Here is a 19,115-nt window from a genome sequence, read left to right on the forward strand (position 1 = left end):
GTAATCCATACTGAAGGCTGTAGTCTTTGATCTTCATCAGTAAGTGCTTCAAGTCCTCTTCACTTTCAGCAAGCAAGGTTGTGTCATCTGCATATCGCAGGTTGTTAATGAGTCTTCCTCTAATCCTGATGCCCTGTTCTTCATATAGTCCAGCTTCTGATTATTTGCTCAACGTACAGATTAAGTATAGTGAAAGGATACAACCTGTGATTATAGCATAAGTCAAATGCTTACAGGCTAGAAGGATGCAGAAAATAGAAGTGATCGTCCTTAGAGAGTTAAATGAGGAAGGCTTACTGAAGGAGGGGAGTTCCTGGGCAGTTTTTAGAAGGCTGAGGGAGGAATTGTAGGGAGTATATTGTAGACCTGAGAAATATCACCCCTTTCTTCCACCCCCACTGCCCTTCTTTGTTCTCTCTACTTCCGACAGGGTTTCCTGAAGTCACTAGATAAGAATGTGGAGGGTAAGGACATTCAGCCTATGAAGCTCTGGGTTCCCTTCCTCCTCCTTCCACCATTATAGTTGGTAGCTGCGGCTGCTGTGACTGATACGTGTCTACCTGCAGTTACCTAAGCTGAAGAAAAGCCTACAGCCTCCTTGGGGTAGGAAAGGGACTGCAAAGACGGGCAGACGTTTTACTGTCAACCCAGATTATCTTCATGAGTTACTCATTTTATGGTTTAACCTCAATGGTTTTAAAATCAAAGACCAACTTTCCTCTACTACCCAGTACTTGCCTGTCAATTTTGGTGTGAACTCAGGGAAGGGGGACTAATTTAAAGTCCATCTTAACAAAGTAAATTGGAAAAGTCAACCTTCTGCTCCATACAACACATTTTTTAAAAGCAAAATGCAGACTTGGTGGAATGGCCATTATTCTGGGTTACCTGTTTTATGGTTTGTCCTTTATTTGCACCAGTGATCAAAAATTGACTCATAATTTCTTCTATTTATACAAGATATAAAGCAAGTGCACCTTGTTTGTCTTTCAAGTATTAATAACCCTTTATAGGAGAATTGACTTCAGGACACATTGACTTTTCCAGAAGACTTTAGGTAAAACAAGATGTACCTGTAGAGTGATTTTTGTGTTTACAAATAATTTAGTTATCACAGTGCTTTGTGAGAAGTACAGGGCTTGGTCTTCCCATTTTATGAACATGAAAACTGAGACTTAGAGGTGTTATGGCTTGTCCAAGGTCTGACAGTGGGCATGATGTCAGCAAGGAAGAAACCTCATTGAACAGATCAAGGCCCTTTCATTTGGACCCTCCTGTCCTTGGCCCTGTGACAGGTGCTCACTCTTTACCTTGTGATATTTAGGTTTTGCTCATCCTTATCTCCTTTACCCTTTGTTAAAACCAGAAAACTCAATAAAAATATTCTTATCCTTTGTGGACATCACCAATGCAGGCTCTGAATTGCTTCTAGATCATTGTTGGTGATGGTGTCTATGATTTTTCCCAGTTGAATGCGTTTGGCCATGCCTGACCCCGGTTTATTTTACAGGGGTTCTGTCCTTTCCAGGCCATGAGTCAGTTCTATCTGAGTCCATTCTGGGTGCAAAGATCTGATATGCTGAAGAAAAAATGTGAGGGACAAAGAATCATGGAATGTTAGACCAAGAAAGGACCTGAGATAACCTGGCTCAGTCCCCTCGTAGAGATGATGAAGCCATGGCACAGAGAGGGGTACACTGGACTTTGGTGTCAGGCCAGCTTGAGTTCCTGTCGTCGCTCTACCACTTAATAGCTCTGTGACCTTGGGCTGCTTATTTAACTTTTCTGAATCTCATTTTCCTCGTCTGTAAAGGAAAATAACAATGTCTGCCTCACCAGGTTGTTGTGAAGATTAAATGAATGCCTTAACATATTAGATGCTTATTACATACAATTTTCTTCCCATTTATAAGGGTACACAAAAAGAGGAGGGCAGAGTTGGTCTAGAACCCAGATGTCTAGACATTCAGTCCTGTCCTCTTGCCACTGTGGCCTGCTGCCGTGGCAGCATCAATGATTTCCCTCCGACAGGCTTTGCTTCCCTCCCCCCTGGCACCAGGTGGAGCTTTCTGAAGCATGTTGTGATTAGGTTGCCTGGAGTTACACAACTAGTGAATGGCAGAATTATCATCAATACCCAGGTCTCCTGGTCCTTCTTGCTGTCCTAAGACACTCTTCTTTTCATTGAAGGCAGTCGCTTACTCATGTTTGACTTGGAGTTTACAATAAGAGCAACTATTTTTAAAGCACTGCTGTGTGCCAGGCATTGTGCTAGATACTTCACTTACATCACACCAATCCTTACAAGAGCCGTACAAGATAAGTAGCTAGTCTTCCAGTTTTGTAGATGAGAAAACTGAGGTTCATGTAAAGTAAGTAATGTCCCCCAAATCCCACAAGATGGTCCGAGGCAGAGCCAGGATGCAGGCCCGTTCTGTCTTAACTCCACACTTCATTGCACTGCTTCTCAACATCAGTTGAGTTCCTTGGCATAGCCCAGGCACTGAGCCTTTTCTAAGGAATATGTCACTGTCACAGAGGCGTGGTGGCAGTGTCTGAGCTCCTCTAACTTCATAAGGAGGAAGGAGAATCAAGATCAACAGCCCAAGGCTGATTCCTATGAGGCGGGGGTCAGACATGCCTCCTTTCTCTGTCATCTTTAGCAATTCTAACACCAACCATCCCTCCCACGACACTCTCTACTTCTCTGCTGGGTTTGATAATTCGTTGCAATGGCTACGCAAAATGCAGACCATGCTCAAGATTATAGGGCTTATTAGGGAAGTAACAGGTTACAATTTAGGCTCAGGAACACTCAGGATACAGTTCTTCCATCAGGACAGCCTCTTCCCAGCCGTGCTTGCAGGCACGCCTCTCCTTGGCCCTCAGTCTCTGCCCAAAGGCCCTCAACTTCCTTGCTCCTACTAGTCTCTCTTGCTGGTCTCTCCTTCCTTGATGGTGGTGGGCGCTCCTCTTTCGAGCCTCTGGGGTGGCTCATTTCAAACCCAGCGGGATAGCAAAACTGACCAGTCCCTTTGGTGGGCTACAATTACACTACCGCACAGTCCCACCCAGTCACTCGGGTGGGAGTTACAAGACCGTGGCTAGAAAGGTCACACAAAAGTGATCCATTACACACACCGCAGTCACAAATTAGGTAAGTGCTGACAGCTCCTGAGAGACTGGTGGGACATTGGGTTCCGAGTGGGGTGTATAGCTAGAGCAATGTAGAATTAGTCTCTGCTAAGAGCTGAAGGTGGCTGTCCCTCAGAGCAGGGCTCAGTTCTTCTTCACTGGGGATACAGAGATGAATTCAGCATGCCTCAGCCCCACACTCCAGGCCAGCAACCATGTGGGAAGTGCTTGGGTAGAAATACATACCAGGTGCTAAAATTATTGGAGGGGCGACTCTGCGCAGGCTCCTAGTTTCCTTTGACTGGTCTGAAGGGCTGGGAGGCTCCCCCATGGGAGAACAGGGTACAGTTGTGGCCAAAGGGCCAGACCAGCCGCTGTCCAGTAGAAATGTAATGTGAACCACACGTGTAATTTGAAATTTTCTGGTAGCCACATTAAAAAATAGTAAAAAGAAACAGGTGAAACTAATTGTGATGATAGTTTTCATTTAACCCAGTATATTCAAAATAGTATTATTTTGACATGTAATCAGTATAAAGCGTTATTGAGATACCGTACTTCTCTTTTTTGGTACTATTTGAAATCTGGTGTGTATTTTATACTTACAGTGCATCTCAGTGCGAACTAGCCACATTTCAAGTGCTCAGTACTGCCCCACGCAGCTTGTGGCTCTTGTATTGGATAGCACGGGGCTAGAGGGTCCTCCCGATGTCAGCCCCTAGCAGCCTGTGTCAGCGGTCTCTCTCTCACCTGCCCCTCTATTTTATTCCGGCCTCACCTGGGCTCCAGTCTACTCTAGTCACTGCAGTCAGACTTAACCTTTTTAAAGGCTAAATCTGATCCTGTTACTCCTAGAAAGCCTTCAACAGCTCCCCATCTGTAAAGAATAGAATCCACAATCCTTAAATAGTATTTAAGGCCCTCCATAACCTACCCCTGGAGCCCTGGTGGCACAGTAGTTACGAGCTTGGCTGCTAACCAAAAGATCAGCAGTTGGAATCCACCAGCCGTTCCTTGGAAACCCTATGGGGCAGTTCTACTCTGTCCTGTAGGGTCACTCTGAGTCGGAATTGACTCGACGGCAACAGGTTTGTTTTTTTTTTGGTTTATAACTTGCCCCTCACCTTTTCCTGCTGTTATTTTGCTTCCTGACATTGATAGGCTGCTTTCGTTTTGGCAAAGCCTTTTGACATGTATTACCTCATTTAATTCTCACAGCAGCTCTGTGAGATAGGTAGGGCAGACCAGGTGAATTACCGACATTTTTTTAGGTAGAGAAGCTGAGGCTGGAGAGAGTTTAAGAAAGTTCCCTAAGATCAGCCAACCGGTTAGTGGCAGAACCAGGCCAGGAACCCAAGTTTTATCAACCCTGTTGTTGTTAGTTGCTGTGGAGTCATTCTGACTTGTGGTGGCCCCATGTGTACAGAGTAAAACTAGAACTACTGCATAGGGTTTTCAAGGCTGTGACCTTTTGGAAGCAGAACACCAGGCCTGTCTTCCCAGGTATCTCTGGGTGGGTTAAAAACACCAACCTTTTGGCTGGTAGTCGAGCGCTTAACTGTTTGCACCACCCAGGGACTCCTTTATCAGCCTTATCTGTTGTTATACTGCCTCTTGTCTGATGTGTCCCTCTTTTCTCCCCTATGTTGCTGTGTCCTGGACCTCCTTCTGTGCCTCTAAGTATGCTATTTCCTCCTCCTAGAAAGTCCTACAGCATAGCCCCGCATAGGAATTCTAGCCTTCCTCCAAGACCCTGGTTAAAATCTCCCTGCTCTCTGATTCCTTCTTTGGCCATCCCCTCTCAGAATCTACTTTGTAATTATCAACACTTTTTTTTAATATTTTATTGTGCTTCAGGTGAAGGTTTACATAGCAAGATAGATTCCCATTCAACGATTTGTACACAGAATGTTCCAAGACATTGATCGCAGCCCCCTCAATGTGTCACCACTCTCCCCATTTCTGCCCGTTTCCCCATTAACTTTCATCTGGTTTTCTTACCCCTTCCTGCCTTCTCGTCTTTGCTTTTGGCCAGATGTTGCCCTTTTGCCGTCATATGAGTAACTGTTCTAAGGAGCTCGTTCCTCTTGGATGTTGTTGTTTATTTTGTAGGCCTGTCTATTGTTTGGCCGAAAGGTGGTCTGCTTCAGTTCTGTGTTAGAAAGTTGTCTTAGGACCATAGTCTTGGGAGTTCCTCCCATCTCTATCAGACCAGTAAGTGTGGTCTTTTTTATGGGTTTGATTTTTGTTCTACATTTTTCTCCTACTCTGCCCAGGACCCTCTATTGTGATCCTGGTCAGAGCGGTTGATAGTGATAGCTGGGTCCCATTTAGTTCTGGTCTTGGGGTCATGCAGGCTGTGGTTCATGTGGTCCATTAGTCCTTTAGACTAATTGCTCCCTTGTGTCTTTGATTTTCTTCACTTTCCTTTGCTCTGGAAGGGATGAGACCAATAGCTGTATCTTAGATAGCCGCTCACAAGCTTTTAAAACTCCAAATGCTACTCACTAATGTAGGATGTAGAACATTGTCTTTATGAACTATGTTATGCCAATTAACATTGATGTCCCCTGAGTCTATGGTCTTTAGACTTCAAGCCTAGTAACTTCACCCCACGAAGTGTTTGGTTATGTCTAGAAAGTTTCCATGACTGTGCCCCTTATGTGTTCTATTGTCTGTGTTAATATACATGCAGCGTCTGCTAAAATGTATGTAGTAATAGCCACAACCAAATCTATATCTGCTCCCTTGCACCCTCCGGCTCCTCTTTAGCATACCTCTCTACGTATATATCCATTTGTAGGTTATTCTTTGTTAATACTACTGTTGTAGGGTTGTCTGTGTTATGGGGCCTTGGTGACACAATGGTTAAGAGCTCGGCTGCTAACCAAAAGGTCAGATCCACCAGCCGCTCCTTGGAGACCCTAGAGGGCAGTTCTACTCTGTCCAAAGGGTCACTGTGAGTTGGAATTTCAGCAGTGGGTTTGGGTTTTTTTGGTCTGTTAACGGTAATTACCGTGATTGCCCTTTATTCTTGTGTTCCCCTCAGTGTCTTCCTTTGTCTTGGTCCTGTTGTGCTGATTTCCCCCCTGTTGTGTAATGTCTTTCCCTTCACCAATATTAACACGTCTTCTTTCTAGTTGGTGATTTTCCCTCCCTCCCCCTGCTATCCCTGATAACCATCAAATAATATTTGTGTATGTGTAACCCTTTTCTTGTTAGTAGTAGTCTTATACAATATTTGTCTTTTTGTGATTGACTTATTTCACACAGCATAATGTCCTCCAAGTTCATCCATGTTGTAAGATGTTTCATGGATTCATCGTTGTTCTTTATCGTTGGGTAGTGTTCCATGATGTGTATGTACCACAGTTTGTCTATCCATTCGTCCGTTGACGGGCACTTAGGTTGTTTCTATCCTTTTGCTATTGTGAATAGTGCTGCAAGGAACATGGCAGTGCCTATGTCTGTTTGTGTTCTGGGTCTTGTTTCCCTGGGGTATGTATCTAGGAGTGTGATTGCTGGATCACATGGTCTTTCCATTTCAAGCTTTTTAAGGAAGTGCCACACTGTTTTCCATAACGTTTGTACCATTTTACATTCCTACCAGCAGCATATTCGAGTTCTAATCTCCCCACAACCTCACGAGCATTTGTTGTTTTCTGTTTTTTTGATTAGTGCCATTATTATCGGGGTGAGATGATATCTCCTTGTATCTTTGATTGCATCTCTGTGATGGCTAATGATTGCGAGCATTTCATCATGTATTTGTTTGCCACCTGAGTGTCTTCTTTGATGGTGTCTATTCATATCTTTTGCCCATTTTTTAAATTGGATTATTTGTCTTTTTGTTGTTGAGGTGTTGAAGTTTTCTATAAATTTTAGCGATTAGACCCTTATTGGATATATTGTAGCCAAAATTTTTTTCCCAGTCTGTAGGTTCTCTTTTTACACTTTGGAGAAGTCTTTTGTTGAGCATTGGTACTTAATTTTTAGGCGGTCCCATTTATCTAGTTTATCTTCGTCTGTTTGTGCATTTTTAATTATGTTTGGTATGCTATTTCTGCCATGTATAAGGTCTTCTAGCATTGTCTCTCATTTTTTCTTCCATGATCTTTATAGTTTTAGGTTTTATGTTTAGATCTTTGATCCATTTTGAGTTTGTTTTTGTGTATGGGGTGAGGTATGGGCGTTGTTTCATTTTTCTACAGATAGATATCCAGTTTTGCCAGTACCATTTGTTAAACAGACTGTCACTTCCCCATTTAATGGACTTTGGCCCTTTGTCGAAGATCAGCTGTCCATAAGAGGATGCATTTACTTCTGGGTTCTCATTCTGTTCCATTGGTCTATGTTTCTGTCATTGTACCAATACTGTACAATTTCTGTCATTGTACCAATACCAGGCTGTTTTGACTACCATGGCTGTATAGTAGGTTGTGAGATCAGGAAATGCGAGCCTCCTGCTTCTTCTTCTTTAATAATGCTTTGCTTGTTTGGGGCCTCTTTCCCACGGTAAGTTTTCCCATCTCATTCAAGAATGCTGTTGGGATTTGTATCGGGATTGCCTTATATGTACATATTGCTTTGGGTGGTGTTGACATTTCCACAATGTTAAGTCTCCCTATCCAAGTGCATGGTATGTTTTTCCATTTATGTAGGTCTTTTTTGGTTTCTTTTAGTAATGTTCTGTAGTTTTCTTTGAATAAGTCTTTTATGTCCCTGGTTAGATTTATTCCTAAGCATTTTTTTCTTTTTGGGGGGGTGTCATGGTTTGAAGTATGTCCCCCCAAAAAAATGTGTGTATCAGTTTGGCTGGGCCATGATTCCCCGAATTGTATGGTTGGCCTCCATTTTGTGATTGTAATTTTATGTTAAAGAGGATTAGGATGGGATTGTAACACTCCCCTTACCAGGTCACTTCCCTGATCCAGTGTAAAGGGAGTTTCCCTGGGGTGTGGCCTGCACCACCTTTTATCTCTCAAGAGATAAAAGGAAAGGGAAGCAAGGAGAGAGTTGGGGACCTCATACCATCAAGAAAGCAGTGCCAGGAGCAGAGCGCGTCCTTTGGACTCGGGGTCCCTGCGCGGAGAAGCTCCTAGTCCTGGGGAACATTCATTAGAGAGAAAGCCTTCCCCTGGAGCTGATGCTCTGAATTTGGACTTGTAGCCTACTTGATTGTGAAGAAATAAATTTCTCTTTGTTAAAGCCATCCACTTGTGGTATTTCTGTTATAGCAGCACTAGATGACTAAGACGGGGGCTATTGTAAATGATATTGTTTTCCTGATTTCCTTTTTAAAGTTATCTTCGTTGATGTGGAGGAATCCGTCTGATTTTTGCATGTTGATCCTGTATCCTGCCACTTAGCTAAATCCTTCTATTAGTTCTAGTAGTTTTCTTGTGGTATCTTTGGGATTTTTTATGTATAGGATCATATCATCTGCAAGTAGGGATAGTTTTACTTCTTGCTTACCAATTTGAATGCTCTTTATTTCTTTTTCTTGTCTTATTGCTCTAGCTAGGACTTCCAATACAATGTTGAATAAGAGTGGTGATAAAGGGCATCCTTGTCTGGTTTCTGTTCTCAGAGGAATGTTTTCAGCCTCTCTCCATTGAGGATAATTTCTGCTGTTGTTTTGTATAAATGTGCTTCATTATGTTGAGGAATTTCCCTTCTATTCCTATTTTGCTGAGAATTTTTATCAGGAATGGATGTTGGACTTTATCAAATGCCTTTTCTGCATTGATTGAGGTAATCATATGATTCTTTTCCTTTGTTTTATTTATATGGTGTATTACATTGACTGATTTTCTAATGCTGAACCATCCTTACATGCCTAGTATGAATCCCGCTTGGTCATGATGTATTGTTTTGTTTTTGTTTTTTTCCATATGCCGTTGAATTCTGTTGGCTAGGATTTTGTTGAGAATTTTTGCATCTGTATCAACACACTTCAATACATATGCTTTAACGTGCTTTTTTTTTTTGTTTTTGTTTCTGTTTAGTGGTTGCTTCACTGTTTTTTGTACAGAATTGAATTCTAGAAATATGGGAGACTGGCAAAGAATTTAGAAACTTAAACAGTTCCTAGAGCCAGACTGATGTTACTTCCTGCCTTAGGTCCATGGAGAGGTTAACGCCTTCCTACTTTATTTAGTCTTTGTTTAAACTATGAAATAATCAGTTTAATCCTCATGTATAAACTTAGTGGAGGTCACTCAAAACCATTTCTTTTAACTGCTATAAGTGTATGCTTATTAGGATAGTTTGGTGTCTACAAAGTTTTCTTGCATATATTATCTAATTTCATCAGTCAGTACATATTTATTGAATATCTCCTATGTGCTGTGTTCTAGAGCTGCTGTGTGCTTTAGAGAATGAAAAACTTGAAGCTTATCATGAAATGGGGGGAAAGCGGACCTTAAAACAGTCAAAAAGCACCCAAATAATGATCTTGAGTTAGGCACTACAAAGGAGATTTCGGGGAGATCTAACTTAGTTGGTATCAGAGAAGGCTTTACTGAGGAAGAGGAGTTTAAGCTGAACCTTGAAGAATGAGTATTAGCTGGCCAGGCCAAGGGGGCAGAAAGGGAGAGAGAATGCCCCTGGGGTTGAAATAGCGTGAGCAAGGGGGAGAGTGCCAAGAGATGAGACTTGAGAGTAAACAGAAGTTACAGCTCTTTAGGGACCTGCTAGGCCATGTTGGAAACCCTGGTGGTGCAGTGGTTAAGAGCTACGGCTGCTAACCAAAAGGTCGGCAGTTCGAATCCACCAGGCACTCCTTGGAAACTCTATGGGGTAGTTCTGCTCTGTCCTGTAGAGTCGCTATAAGTCAGAATTGATGTGATCGCAATGGTTTTTTTTTTTTTAGACCATGATTTTGGACTGTATACAAGGACATTGAGAAACAACTAAAGGGTATTATAAGCTCTAATTTATCTTTTTAAAAGATCTCTCCGACTGCAGAGAATGGGTGGGGGCTGGAGTAGACGCATTCTAGGTGAGAGATGATGATATTTTCCACCAGCCCAGCATGGCGGCAGACAGAGGGAGAGAGTAGTGGATTCCAGAAATATTAGGAGGTAACACCAACAGGACTTCGCGATTGATTAGATTTAAGGAATGAGGAGAGGGGGTGTCAAAGATAACTCTCAGGTTTCTGGCATGAGCAACTGCACAGCACTGGTTCCTGAGGATGAAACATTTGATCAGGAGCAGACTGGGCTTGAGCTGGGGAGGTTGATTTCCGTTTGATTATTTCAGCTTTGAGGTTATCAGTGAAGGTGATTTGGTCCCCCAGTTACCCTTTGAGAAAGGTGATATCATCCACATTTTTTTATTGAGATACTGAGGCTTGGAAGGGTCGGGCAACTTGACTATGTAGCCAGTAAAGGGCTGAGCCTGCTCTTGAGCCCGTAGTTTGATTCCCAAACCCTGTGCTTTTAAAACCAGACCACATGATGGTTACACAACGTGATTGATGGAATTGATGTTACCGAATTGTACACGAGAAGAGTGTTGAATTGGTAAATGTTGTGCTATATATATGTTTACAACAACAACAATAAGCAAAAAAAAAAAATACCACCTGGCCTGTATGCTGAGTATTAAATGTTGAGCCAAGCTAGCCGACCCTCTCCACATACCGGTTCCCTACCACCCCCCTCCACACACACAGCTGTCTGCCAGGTTGTCTGCTCTGATTGTCAGATAAGTTCTAAATTCTTGTATTCCCTAAGAGGCCTTCACTGAAGTAGAAAGGAGAGCTTTCCTGGCCCACCCCACCTAGAATCGGAAGACTCCAGGACGCTTGCCCTTTTTTCCAGTTATTCATTCACTTATTCTTGTGCTGTTCCCCTCACTTCTGACATATGTCGAGCATAGGTCACCCAGTGGAAAAGACTTCAGAAAAAGACAGTAGAGCCATTTGCATAGGACTTTACACCTTAAAGGAGCCCTGGTGACACAGTGGTTAAGAGCTATGATGGGTAAGCAAAAGGTTGGCAGTTCGAATCCACCAGCTGCTCCTTGGGAACCCTATGGGGCAGTTCTGCTCTGTCCTATAGGGTCGCTGTGAGTCACTCCACAGCAGTGGTTTTTTGGTTACATTTTCAAAGCACTAAGCACTTAACAAATATTACCTCCTTGATCCTCACATGAGCTCTTAAATAGTTTCTCAAAGTTGTGGTCCTTTGAATAGGAATCACTTGAGCTGCTTGTTACAATAAAAATAGGCCCCCTTCCCGGGGTTAGAACATCCATACTTGCCCTTTAATGTTGTGTAAAGTTGTCCTGACTTTGAAACGATTGAATTCGCAATAAATTCTTCATCACAGTCGCTTTCACTTGCTGCACGTGCAGCTTTCAAATCATTGAAAAGGCTTTGAGCCTTTTCTTTTACTAACCCAACTGCCAGTTCCACCACCCATCGAGTCGATTCTGACTCATAGCGACCCTATAGAACAGGGTAGAACTGCCCCATAGGGTTTCCAAGGCAGTAAATCTTTACGGAAGCAGACTGCCACATCTTTCTTGCACAGAGCAGCTGGTGGGTTCGAACTGCCGAAACCTTTTGGTTAGCAGCTGAGCGCTTTAACCACTGTGCCAGCAGGGCTCTTTCTTGCGCTAAAGTAAGGCTAAATAAGAACCGTATGCATCTGTACTGACTTACCTACAAATTCGACTTAAAGACACTTAGGAATGGATCTCGTTTGAACCCGGGGACTGCCTGTATATTATTCCTTCAGCAAACATTTTTGGAGTGGGCGCCCAGGCACTGTGCTGGAACTAGGCTAGTGATACAAGGATAAGTAAGATGCAGTCCTTGTTCTCAAGGAGTTTAAGGCCTGCTAGAGAGGACAGGCAACAGACGATAGCAGTATGTGTTCATTTTACAGAAAGCTGGTGATAGACTCAGAAGTAAAACGACTTGTTTTAAGAGTTTCTCCAAGTTGTGGTCCTGTGAATAGGAATCACTTGGGCTGCTGCTTAAAATAAAAAAACACCATAGGTGTTCTGATGGGATCTCTGACGGTGGGGCCTCAGGTGATTGACATGCAGCTCACCAGCTAGTAAGTGATCCAATTGAGGTGTGAAGCTTTTCCGGCTCTTTTGCTGGAGACTGTTCCACTCTGTTTGTCCGTACCCTAGTTTTACAGATGAGAGAACTGACATTTGTAGACATCTAGTGGGTGGTTACCCGCAGTTGAATTAAGAGGCAGAGCTGGGATTAGGACCTGAATCTCTGATTTCTAAACCTGACCCTTTTCCACAACGCCATCTAAAGTGTTAGAACTTTGCTCTCGGGTTCCGATTAAAACAGCTGCTTTTGTTTGTTCTGTATCCTTTTATTATTATTTTTTAATGTCTTTGGTTCAGTAAGCTCTTAGGAAATATTTATATCATATTCTTCCAGCAGGAACCCTGGTGGGCGCAGTGGTTAAAGTGCTTGGCTGCTAACTGAAACGTTAGCGCTTCAAACCCACCAGCTGCTCCGCAGGAGAAAGAATGGCAGTCTACTTCTGTAAAGATGGGAAACCCCTTGGGGGCAGTTCTGCTCTTCCCTGTAGGGTCACTGTGAGTCAGAGTCAACAGCAGTGGGTGTGGTTATTCTGTCAGCAGGGATTGTCTGCAAATACACCCCTTTCCTCACAGCTTTTACTATAGGGGTATGCAAGCCTAGGAGGCTGTGTTTGCCAGCCTCAGACCTCAGAGAAAAAGTCTACCCCGAGGCAGAATCCTTGGAAAGTTAGGGTGCCAGGAGCCTACTTGAACCTCCACCCTAGGAGATAAGGGGAACCAGACCAGTCAGACAAGGGTAAGGCTCAGTGAGTGTGAACTTTATCTGGAGCTAAGGTCCCTGCAGGGTGGCTCTTTCCTGGTTTACCACTCCTGGCTTGGGAGGGGCTCAGGAGTGTTTCTTCGCCCCAGGCTTGAGAAGACCTAGGTCAGCCTATTTTTTAGCTTTGTATTTGTATGTGTGAGTGTTATATATGTCGTGTGTGTATATTATATGTGTATGATGTGCATATATTTATACTATTATGTATGTGTGTTTATATATTTTGTGTGTCTGTGCACATGTGTATGTATAAGAGAAAAGAGGAGAGAGGGTCCAGTAGAGACCAGGTAGATCTAGATATGGCCCATATTCCTTTGTGTTTAGGAGCACAGACCTTGAAGTCAGACTGACCTTAAACTCCACTTACTTAACCTTACTGTTCAGTCATCTGAAAAACTTCACCAGGCTTTTGTGGTGATTAAAGAGATGTTGTTAGTTGCTGTTAAGTTGGCTGCAACTCATGGCAACCCCATGTATAACAGACCAAAATGTTGCCCAGTCCTGTACCATCTTCATAATAGTTGGTATGTTGGAGTCCATGTTGCGACTGTCATGTCAGTTCATCTCATTGAAGGTTTCTCCTGCCTTCCCTGGCCCTCCTCTTTACCAGATCCCTCTCCAGCAATCAGTCCCTCCTGATGATTTGTCCAAAGTAAGTAAGTCGAAGTCTCAGACAATATCCTGTGATCCATAGGGTTTTCATTGACGTATTTTCAGAAGGTGATCACCAGGCCTTTCTTTCTAATGTGTCTTAGTCTGGAAGCTCTGCTGACACCTCTCCACCATGGGTGACCCTGATGGTGTTTGAATACCAGTGGTGTAGCTTCCAGCATCCTAGCAACACACAAGCCACCACAGTATGACAAATTGACAGATGAAAAAACCAAACCCCCTGCCACTGAGTTGATTCCAACTCTGTAGCAACTGGGTGGTGGTTAAATGAGATACTGTGTGTTAGATGTGTAGCACAGTGCCTGGTAGGTAGTACGAACTTTATAATTATTACCACGGAACATAGATATACTAGGCCTTTTCCTCATTTACACATTTGTGGTAGGGTGGGGTAAGGATGAAAAAACTAGGAACTTCCCATTGATAGGTGGAAAGGACACAAGATTGTTGTTTGCTTATCCCTGTTTCTTCGAACTTCCGTTGCCACTCCTGTATGCCCACCCTGAGTTCACATGCATATGCCCTTTAGGGGTCCGAATGAAGCAGAAGGAAGTGTAAACTGTTGGCAGTGGTAGGGATCAGGCAGAACAAAAAACAGTTGAAGGCTAATCAGCTCCGACTCACTGGCAACCCCATGTGTATCTGAGTAGAACTGTGCTCCATAGGGTTTTCAGTGGCTGAGTTTTCTGATGTTTGCACCACCCGGGGACTCTGGAGATTAGGCAAATGGATGAGTTTATGCCCCACCAGGAGGGAGCTGAGACGACCCAGCTTCAGCCAGTTGTCCCCACGTGAGACTGTCAGCCCAGTGGTGCCAGGATTTCTGCCTTTTCAAGAGAAACTAGAAATCTGCATTTTGTGTGTGTGTTATATATGTAACAAAACGTTTGCCATTTCAACATTCTTTCACGTACACATTGATTCAGTCACGTTAATTGTGTTCATCGTGTAGTGCAACCATCACCATTATGTGTTTTATTATGTGAAATTGCCTAAGTTTCAAATTTTAGCAGCTAATTTTTTAAAAATATACCCAGACACACCATAGGCCAACAAAATGGATATGTGAGCTGCTTGTTCAGTTTGCAGCTTTGCTGCCTGGAAAGTCACCAACCGTTTCTTTGCTTTATCACCCACCTTCTAGGAGAGTGTTTTCACATGTGTTTACAGAGGCCCCGTTCTGCACCAGAGCACACAGGGAAGTACACACCCTTACCCTTGCCCTCTAGACACTTACCTCTAGCAGAGGCAGAACTTACGGAAGATGATAGCTATGTAGGAGGGAAGAACGTTTGTGTCAGAGTGTGGGCTGCGTTGTAAAGAAAAGAGATGAGGAAGATACCTCTGAACTGATATGGAGTGATTTTGAGGAGAATTTAAGTGAAAAAAGCAAGGTGAAAAAGATGCAAGACACTACCTGTTGTGTAAGCAAGAAAGGGAAATAACATTTCTGTGTATTTACTTAGTTCTACGCGAAGAAACACAGAAAAGAAATCAGAAGCTAATGAAAGTGGTTACCTGTGGGATTGGCGAAGTGGGTGAAGGGATAGGAGTGACACTTCTGAATATACTGTTAAAATTTTATTTTGAATTTTGGACTGTGTAAATATTTAAGATATTTAAAAATTAAAATTAAATAAATAAGCTAACCCTAAAATTGAAAATAAATATAAAAAGAAAATGCATTTCAAATTGATAGCATAAAAAAGAATTAGCCCAAAATAACTTTTGAACACAGTACTCTCACTGTATACCTTTAGTGGGATATAGTCTAAGGACAAAAAAAAAAAACTGCAAGGAAACTTTGAACTTCATAGGTTTATTGTTGCTGCTGATACTGGTGTAGCAACTCTAGAAACTATCTTGTATGTGTTATAGAATGGAGCAAATGAGTAAATATATTGATATTGTTTGGGAATGAGGTTTTCCCTGTGAGAAAAAGAATATACAGTGTTGGATGGGGAAAGATGAGGAAAAACCGCATAGTGTTAGATTTGAATTGGATTTATCAGTGTTTGGGGAAAATTAGTCTGTTGTGGTAGACTGGAGAACAGAAACAAGTGGTTTTTGCAGGAATCCAGGCTTGAAGCAGTGGATCCATGGTTTGAAGTGATGGATGTCAGTGACAATGTAAAGGAAGGAGCAACCCTGGAGAAGCTTCTTCAGGGGGACTACAGGTCTCCATAACTGAGAAGTTGGCTTAGAAAATAGGTCTCAGTGGTGCTATTTAGAGAGCAGGAATTTGGGGAGGGGGCTTAATGTCTTTCTCCACTCTCCTCTACCTCTTCTATAAACCCCAGAGTTAAGCTGGGTGGAATCTGAGCTCTGCTGTCAAATTTTGATTGGCATGTCATCAGGAAAAGGGAGAGCCCACCATTAAATCTTTTTTTTTCTGCCAGCTGCCACGTCATGCCAGACTACCTCCCTCACACACACTTCCTCTCTACTTTCCCACCTCCCTTTTCTCATATTTTAACCTTCCAAGGTTCTTCCAAATCTCTGCTCAGACTTGACACCCAGTTGACCAGCAGCCTGTATGCTCTAGGCATTCCTCCCTCTTCCAATCAGTGTTAGTTTTCCTCCTTTAAGCCCTCAAAAAATTTTGCATCTGTTGCAGGTATACTTGTGTTGCGACCTCCTTGTCCCCCACCGTACCTCTCCTAGCCTGTGACTTTTTCTAAAGGAGCTTTTGGTGGTGCCATAGCGATCCTGGTCGATTCCCCTAACAGCCAGGCAGGTGGGCTTTGGCCTTATCTGCCTTTGACGACCTGGAACAGCTCCAGCCCCAGGTCAAATGTGAAAAGTTACTGGATTTAAAATGCATCTTCTGGGTTTTAATATGGGCGTAGGGAGCCAAGTTCTTACCCTGGCTGGTCGAGCACAGCTAGACAAGGAGGCCCGAACTGTCCTGAGGTAAAATAGGTTTTCTCCTGAGGGGGTGAGGACGAGTTCAGAACCAGCCCGGGTGAGCCTGTGGTGGGGTGTTGTGTATCTAACTACAGACAGCAGATGAACCAGTTGGAATAAAAGACCTTTAAAGGTCCATTCTGAGAATCCCTCTCTTGACTGGGGGGCTACCACCACTCCGTGTTGTATTAAAGTTCTGTGTGCTCACCCCACCCACTCTGCAAGTGACTGTCTTATTCATTTGTGTGTCCTCAGTGCTTGGCAGAGTGTCTAGAGTAGCGCTGTCCAGCAGAACTCTCTGAAGTGACAGAAATGCTCTATTCTTCACTGGCCAACGCCATAGCCACTACATATGACTCTTAAACACTTGAAGGCTGGCTAGCGTGACCGAGAAACGGAATTTTTAATTGAATTGAAAACGTAAATGTAAATAGCTACATGTGGCTAGTGGCTGTCATATTGGACAGCACAGGTCTAGATTCTGGAACGTAATAGGCCCTTATTAAATGATAAGCAAGCTGAATCTTCACCCTGGATGGGAGGTGGGGGTGGGCAGGGAATGATGGAATAGGATAATTTGAAGAAAGCCAAAAGTTGCAGCTTCTGGAAGTTTACCTTCTTCTCTGGCTTGTAGGTACAGCAGTGGGAAAGGGAGGAGGAGGAACATCTCGGAGGAAGAAACAGTATAGGCAGAGGCAGAAGCCAGAAACCATAGCAAGTGAAGGGAGAGAGAAAGAGCAGGGACCCAGAATAGGACTGAGCAGCAACTGTGTTGATCACTGGGGACACTGATCAACGAGACAGTCCCAGTTTTCACGGAGCTGACAACCTTATCTGTATACCCTTACAGACAAGCAGTTATGATATTCATGCTGCAGTAAGGACAGGTACTGGGAGCTGGGGAAGAAGACATCAGAGGGGCACTTAATTGGGCATCCGGCAGTACTTGCTTTAAGATGCTGTGGCTAATGGCTTAGTCTGAAGAGGGATGGCCTTTCTCCTGAGTACAGTGGGTAGGCTCTGAAAGATTTTAAGCGGTGAAATGAGGTGGCCAAATTCGCATTTTAGCACGATCGCTGCTGCATTGTGGCCAGTGCCCACCCCTGGGCCCTTCTTAGCTTTATTAGAGTTTTTCTTTTGAACCAGCCGTCTCCAGTGTCTTGTTCAGTTTATGTCTTGTTCTGTTTTTCTTTCTCTTTCTTCCTCCTCTACTGCATCCCTCTCTCCTGGGTCCCACGCTGTCTTCTTCCTTGATGTCCTTCTCTCTATGATCCAAAGATCAGCCAATAAAAAGCAGTCTCACCTGTCCAGGTAAGAGGGGTGCCAGGGTGAGGGGCAAAGTAGACCCCCCCTTTTAAATGTGAAGTTCTTAATTTGTTTCTTTAAATAGATCGCACCTTCACATGGTTCCAAATTTAAAAAGTACAAAAGCGAATATAATGAAAAATCTCCAACCTATTCATGTTGCCAGTTTCCCCAGTTTCCCACCTTGGAGACAACCCGTGTTATATGTTTCTTTTGTACCTTTCCAGAGATATTTTAGATGCTTTATATAAACAAACAAATATATATATTCCTTCCTCCTGTCTTTTACTCACTTTTTTTACTCTCCACCTAATTCTGTATATTTTTTTCACTTAACCATGTATCGTGGAGATCATTCCTTATCAGTATATGAAGAGCTTCCTCATTCTTTTATATGGCTGAATACTGTGTCCTTACATTGATATGCAGTAATCTCCCCTTATCTGGGGGGGATATGTTCCAAAATGGTGAAATAGTACCGAACCCTATATATACTATGTTTTGACCTGTGTATACATACCTATGATAAAATTTAATTTATAAATTCGACACAGTAAGAGATTAACAACAATAATACTAAAATAGAGCAATTATAACAATATACTGTAATAAAAGTTATCTGAATGTGGCTCCAGGTGGAATGGAGTGGGAGGGTGTGAGATTTTATCACGCTTCTCATTTAACATTTTCAGACCATGGTTGATTACGGGTAACCAAAACTGCGGAAACCGAAACTGCAGATAAGGGAGGCTCCTGTACCATAATTTATTTAACCAGCCATCCACTGTGGACATTTAGATTGTTTCCAATATTTTGCCTTTACAAATGGTGCTTGCATGAATAACTGGAGCCCTGGTGACATAGTGGTTAAGAGCTCCACTGCTAACCAAAAGTTCGGCAGTTCAAATCCACCAGGCGCTCCTTGGAAACCCTATGGGGCCAGTTCAGCTCTGTCCTACAGGGTCGCTATGCGTCAGAACCGACTTGATGGCACCTAACAACAGCATGAATAACCTCTACACAGTCATTTGATACCATGAATAGGAGACCCCTTTCTGAGGGGCAGCAACTACTGATTAGGTAACTGTCAACTTGTACGCGTTTCCAAAAAGGAGGGGCCCAGCGGTGATTTGAGCTTCTTCTATTCCTGTTGGAATCCTAGTGAAAGAGGAGATCGGGCAAATCTGGATCAGTAGTCTGTGGCACGCTGAGGTTTTAGGGTCTTTTAGTAGTATCTGAGCAGGGTGCCTGA

General features: G+C 43.2%; 1 protein-coding gene across 1 annotated transcript in view; it reads left to right on the top strand.

Moving 5' to 3' along the window:
- Window positions 1-19,115, top strand: part of ARHGEF11 (Rho guanine nucleotide exchange factor 11) — a 149,261-nt gene that overhangs the window by 50,660 nt on the left and 79,486 nt on the right. The gene's annotated exons all lie outside the window — the stretch shown is intronic.

This window comes from Trichechus manatus, unplaced genomic scaffold (assembly GCF_000243295.1).
Source record: "Trichechus manatus latirostris isolate Lorelei unplaced genomic scaffold, TriManLat1.0 scaffold00213, whole genome shotgun sequence".
Lineage (NCBI taxonomy): Eukaryota > Metazoa > Chordata > Mammalia > Sirenia > Trichechidae > Trichechus > Trichechus manatus.